Raw genomic sequence first — 5,996 nt, 5'->3', positions numbered from 1 at the left:
CAGTCAGGGACCAACAGTTCCTTCTTTTTGCTCCATTGTGTTCTCCAGAAGACCCATCATCATGCTTTGTGCTTCTCTGGGAATTTGTCTTTACTGAGTGACAAGATGAACCCAGATACCCAATTAGTGTGCACTCCTGATGTTAACTCTCTAGGAGGCCAAAAGAGGTTAGTAAATGTACATTGATTTAATGATAATGAGAAAACTTGGGGCACCTGGGTGGCTCAGTCAGTTAAATGTCTGCCTTTGGCTCAGGCCATGATCCCAGGGTCCCGGGATGGAGCACCTTGTAGGGCTCCCCGCTGGGCAGCTAGTCTGCTTCTCCCTCTCCCTCTGTCCCTCCCCCTGCCTGTGCTCTCTCTCTCCCTCACTCTCTCTCTCTCTCTCAAATAAATAAATAAAATCTTTAAAAAAAAAGAAAATGAGAAAACAAGTTTTTCCCCATCCCACCTCCATAAAACAACTCTACAACGCAGAAGTGGCATTGACTCTTACACACATTGTGGGTCCCTGTGAGTTTATTTTCCTTCCTGTCATCACGTTTTCAGAAGCCATTTAGGACACATTTATGTGTCCTAACTGTTTAGGACAATGTAGTTTGGGTTAAAGTCATCTCAGAAGCAGAAGCTAGGAAGTGGGCTGGAAAGAAAACTAACACTTCAAGGGCCTATTACTGGTCAGACATCATATTAGGAACTTTGCATACTGTTTCTCTAACTACTTACAACTCTTCTGCAAGTTAGGTATCAGTATTCCTTGTTAGAGCTCATTCCTCCCCCAGGACATGCTCTACTAATGGTCATAGAGGTTAAATACATTTTCCAAGGTCACATGCCTGGTAAGAGGCAGCATGGTTATTCTAATCCACGGTTGTTGGACTGGAAAGTTCAGCTCCACCCTGAATCTATGTATATGGGATGTGTAGTAATATTTACTTTACTCTAGAACAGGTTTTCTCAAACTCAGCACTATTGACATTGTGGGTCAGAGAGCTTTTTGTTGTGAGAATTGTTCTATGCATTGTGTGGAATGTTTAGCCTCTACCCACAAGATGTCAGTAGCTCTCCCAGTTGTATTGTGAATCTCTGCAGAGACTACAAAAAATGTCTCCTAACATTTCTACATGTCTCCTGATGTGGGAAACAAAGTCACCACCATTTAAGAACCACTGCTCTAGATATACATTTCTGGCAGGTAGTTGAATATATGGTCTGTAGTCTAGGAGAATGTTCTGAGATGCAGATATGGTTTGTGGGCTTCTGTGGCACCTGGCACGTAATAGATGTCCCATAAATATTTGTTAAATAAATGCAAATGGCTTATAAAATTTAGACTCATCAGGTCTTTTTCCATCTGTATATCAGTTCAACAAACTGAAGTAGGATCATCCTTATAAACTTCATCAAAATCTGTATTTTCGGGGCACTTGGGTGGCTCAGTCGTTAAGCGTCTGCCTTTGGTTGAGGTCATGATCCCGGGGTCTGGGGATCGAGCCCCGCATTGGGCTGCCTGCTCAGCAGGAAGCCTGCTTCTCCCTCTCCCACTCCCCTTGCTTGTATTTCTGCTCTCACTCTCTCTCTCTCTCTCTCTCTGTCAAATAAATTAAAAAAATCTTTAAAAAAATAAAAGTAAATAAATTAATAAAAATTTAATTTTAAAAATCTACACTTTCAACCCAAATTTTATTGCTTAGGTTTTGCTTCCCTTTTTAAAAAGAATGCATTTGAAGTGGTAGAACATGTAGGCACTGATTACACTACCACCAGGTATAGCCAGAGCCAAAAGTAGTTTCAACATCAAGATGGCTAAATAAAGAGTGAAGGTCCATTGTAGTCTACATTTCTGTGCCAGATACCTTGCTAAGTACTTCAATGACGTTGACATATTTGATCTTCACAACAGCCTTTTAAGGTTTTTATCATCATTTATGGATCAGAAATTCAAGGTACAGAGAGGTTAAGAAACTTGTCAAGTGTTACAAGACTAGTGGGTAGCAGAGGCAGGACCCTAGCCAGGACTTTGTGGTATCAAAGCCCACTGGTACTAACCATGAAGGTATCCTATCATGTAACAAAAATATCTCTAGAGCCCACCTAAGACCTGGAAATCATGAATTTTTATTTAACTGAATTGAACTTAATATGGTGATGGAACGAAGAATTCCAGTGAGCCTGTAGCATGACTCTTAGAATAATTCTTTGGACTTACATGGAAAAGTAGTTCCCTTCTATAAACTCGAAGTGTTTTTCTGGATGGGAATGGCTTTATTCTGTGGCCCCAACCTAGCTGGCTGGAAGAAAAGTCTGATCCTTTTGACAGGTAAGGCCGCATAGAGTGAGGTCACTAATGCAACGTCATCCCAGAGTAATGAAGTGCAGTCTGCCACCAGGACCCAAGAAGATCTGGCTGGTACTGCAGGGTCCTGTCCAAAATACACAGAAATAGCTTTTGATCCTATGCAATTCTTCATCTTTCAAGGGTTCAGTGGACAAGGGCTCCTCTGAAGTTATTTGCAAGAAGTAAGGGAACATGACAGCACATGGAACAAGAGAAAACCAGGTGATGATTTTCTTCCTTTTTCCCAATTCCTCCAGGGGAGGAGAGTAGAAAATTGTAGGTTTTCCAGGGCTTTCTCTTTGCTCCCTTTCCTACCCTTTGCCCCCATTCTTTGTGATAATAGAGGGATGTAAACAGAAGTCAGGAATGTGGGGTGCCCTGAGAGGGGCACAGAGAGATGGGAGGTGCCTGACCACCAGAACGGCAAATCAGGAAACACGAGTACTGGATCCCATGCTCTAGATGTTGGTTTATTCACCAAGCTCTCAGTCTCCATCTGTTTCCTTTTGCAGTGCCATCACTCTACCACATAGCAATGAAGCGCACACATGACAAAAGTATCTATTTCCAAGGCAGGCTAACAGGGTGAGGTGACTGATCCATGAGACATGAACATCACAGAGTTATTATTTTGTGTCTGGCATTGGGACCTACGGAGATCTCCTGTCTCTCTTTGTCCAGTATGCTGTCTAGCAGACACAGTATTAGGCTTTGATCTTGCCCATCAGGAGCTCAAAAGAAACACTCTTATGTAAAACAAGAGGGTGAGATAAGGGACTAAGAAAACACAGGGATGGGGTGGGTCGTGAGTTCAGTCCCTTACCCTAAATTCCATGTGTGGGGTACAGAACTCAATTGAATGAAAATGTAATTGTCTTATTCCCTTCCCCCAACCCATCAGGGCACTCATTCCACCACATAGAAATGACACTGACTCACAGCTAAAATAGAAACATACATGTATTTTTCTTCTCTTCTCCACATATTCCAGATCATGCTGCCCCTTAAATATATTCACACCTGTAGGTCAGAGTCTCCAGCCTCCTCCACTGTCAGGAGGGTAAAGCTCTGCCAGATTCCTGACTCTCAGCAGATCCACCCTCAGAAATTATGAGTCCCCTTTCCTTTTTCCTTTCCAATGTACCACTCAGCTTCTGTCTTCCCAGGCCCACTGAGGCTGGAAGGAAAAGAGGCCAAAGCCCCAAGTCAGGAAGTGACTGCACCGTCCCCACTGGACCGTAGGGAGGCACTAGATGTTTCCTGGTGAGCATTTTTTCTGCGCTCGGTGGATCAATCCAGAAGAGCAGGGAGGTGGCAGAATCCACCTGTGGGAGAAGGCTGTTTCTGGGCAAGAACTGGAAATCACAGGTTCTGTTCAGTCCAGCAGTTTTAGATATGGAAAGAGTTAGCCATAGAGTAAGGTGGTTCGTGGGGCAGATTGTTTTTCTAAAAGAATTAATTTAAGGGCTTTGAGATCCTAAAAGAATTAAATCCTCCTGGCAAAGTGAGGGGAGTTTTCTTTATCGAGGGCTGGGCAAAGGGCTTCTGAGAAATTACCCTTGCTCCCTGTGAACAGTCGGGGAAGCGGATTGGAAAGAGGACCCTTGGATGAAGTCTCTCCTCAAGGGCCCTGAGGCAAGAGGAACCTATGTTCAGCATAATCCGCCCAAAGCAAGAGTAAGGATTTGTGGTAAAGCCCAGAAGGAGATAACCACATGTGGTAAAGCAGTGGTTGGACACTTTTGATGAAAGCTACAGCGCTTCTCTTCCCTCCTGATGTGCTGGCAGAAAAGAATCACAACTCACTCTTCAGTACAAAATGAGGAACACTAAATTCATCTGCCAGTGATCGAAGTTCTAGGAAAATTAACAGTAGCTCCTCCACCCGAGGCTGAACTGAAAGCCCAGAGGCTGAGGAGCAGGTCTGTATGCTAGGGTAATAAGGGAGGTTTCAGGGTGAACACCATTGGCAGGTAATAATGAAGCTGCCCCGTTGCCAGGCCAACAGACATTGAACTCCTCTGGTCAGACTCCCTTTAAACCTCTGGCCCAAATCACCCATCACTGTGAATTCAGACTGAGTGAAGAGGGGACAACAACCTTGAAGGGCTCGTGGCTGTGGAAAGGCTCCTCTTCCAACACAAAATGATGAACTCCCTGATGTTGGCAAAGTGAAGAGAGCATCCTCTTTGAGTGAAATACCCATCCATCACAGTGGGTGGTTGGTCAGATATGATTCCCTATCACTGTTTGATATTGCAGCTAATTTTTTCTCTTCTGCTCCTCATCACCTTAGTGTCACGCATGGCCTTCCACGTTTGGAAACAATTTTGGGCAACTTAACTCCAGGAGATGCAGCCTCTTTAAGATGAAAGACTCTCAAACTCAATTGTCATCTGCAGCCCTCAGAAGAAAAGAACAAAGAACACGCTGAAAGGGGAGACGGTCATGTAGTTCACTAACATCACCTTTTGGTACCGAACAGCTGGCTTTGGCTTTTGTTCACAAAACCATGGATCTCCTCACCATTTGACGTAACAGCAGAGAACATAAAGAAACAGCAAGTGTATGTGTCTGCCTCTGCGTATTTTTGTCATTATCTACCTAAAAGTTTCTCAGTTTGTATATGTGTTGTAAGTAACTTTTTCCGTAAATACTCTTTACTGTATGACGGGGAATGTGGTAAGTGCTCTTCTTGCATCATCTAATCCTCACCACAAGCCTATGAGGTAGGTACCATTTTTATGCCTGCTTTACCCAAGAGGAAATGGAGGCTGGGGGGTTTGTCCACAGCACCAGCTAATTTTAAGTGGCAAGGACGGGACTCATACCAAGACCATATGACCTCCAGAAATACACTCCCAACCTCTAGGATATTCTCTGGTGGACAGAGAATGTGACAGTCTTCTGTAGTCCTAGCCATATGACTTGGAGACATGGGATAATTTCTCCTGGCTACCCCAACTTTCCCTTAGCTTAACATGAACTCCTTTGGGGCTGTAGCCTGGTGCACACTCAACACAATCAAGCCTCTTAGCATTTCATAAGTAACCTCATGACATTTGTATAGAGCAGAGGAATCCTTTACACATCAGCAAATAATGTTTTATATTTTATTTGTTTTATTTTATTTTTTAAGATGTTCTTTGGAACACATTCCTTTGCAAATTCTTGTGGGAGTTATTGCAACGACGTGGATGGAACTAGAGGGCACACTGCTAAGCGAAATAAGTCAATCAGAGAAAGACAATTATCATATGATCTCACTGATATGCGGAATTTAAGAAGCAAGGCAAAGGATCATAGGGGAAGGGAGGGAGAAATGAAACAAGATAAAACCAGAGAGGGAGACAAACTGTAAGAGACTCTTAATCTCAGGAAACAAACTGAGGGTTGCTGGAGTGGTGGGGGGTGGGAGGGATGAGGTGGCTGGGTGATGGACATTGGGGAGGGTATGTGTTGTGGTGAGCACTGTGTGTTGTGTAAGACTGATGAGTTACAGACCTGTACCCCTGAAACAAATAATACATTATAAGTCAATAAAAAAATAAAAATAAAATGATAAATGGATAACAACAACAAAAGATAACAAAATGTAAGTTCTTTCAGGTTTCCTCCATAAGCAATCATGTCACCTGCAAATAGGGACAGTTTTCTTT

The 5,996-nt window shown here is 43.3% G+C and overlaps 1 long non-coding RNA gene across 1 annotated transcript; it reads left to right on the top strand.

Moving 5' to 3' along the window:
* Positions 1 to 2,474: 2,474 nt before the first annotated feature.
* LOC112811339 (uncharacterized) lies at positions 2,475 to 4,906 on the top strand. Its single transcript, XR_012377338.1, has 3 exons — positions 2,475 to 2,559; positions 3,504 to 3,600; positions 4,634 to 4,906. It is a non-coding gene; the product is annotated as an uncharacterized lncRNA (long non-coding RNA).
* The last annotated feature ends 1,090 nt before the right edge of the window (positions 4,907 to 5,996 follow it).

This window comes from Callorhinus ursinus, unplaced genomic scaffold (genome assembly GCF_003265705.2).
Source record: "Callorhinus ursinus isolate GAN/ISIS: 27379988/994484 unplaced genomic scaffold, GSC_fseal_2.0 scaffold154, whole genome shotgun sequence".
NCBI lineage: Eukaryota > Metazoa > Chordata > Mammalia > Carnivora > Otariidae > Callorhinus > Callorhinus ursinus.
Note: the sequence above shows the minus strand (reverse complement) of the source record. Positions and strands in the feature narration are given on the sequence as shown.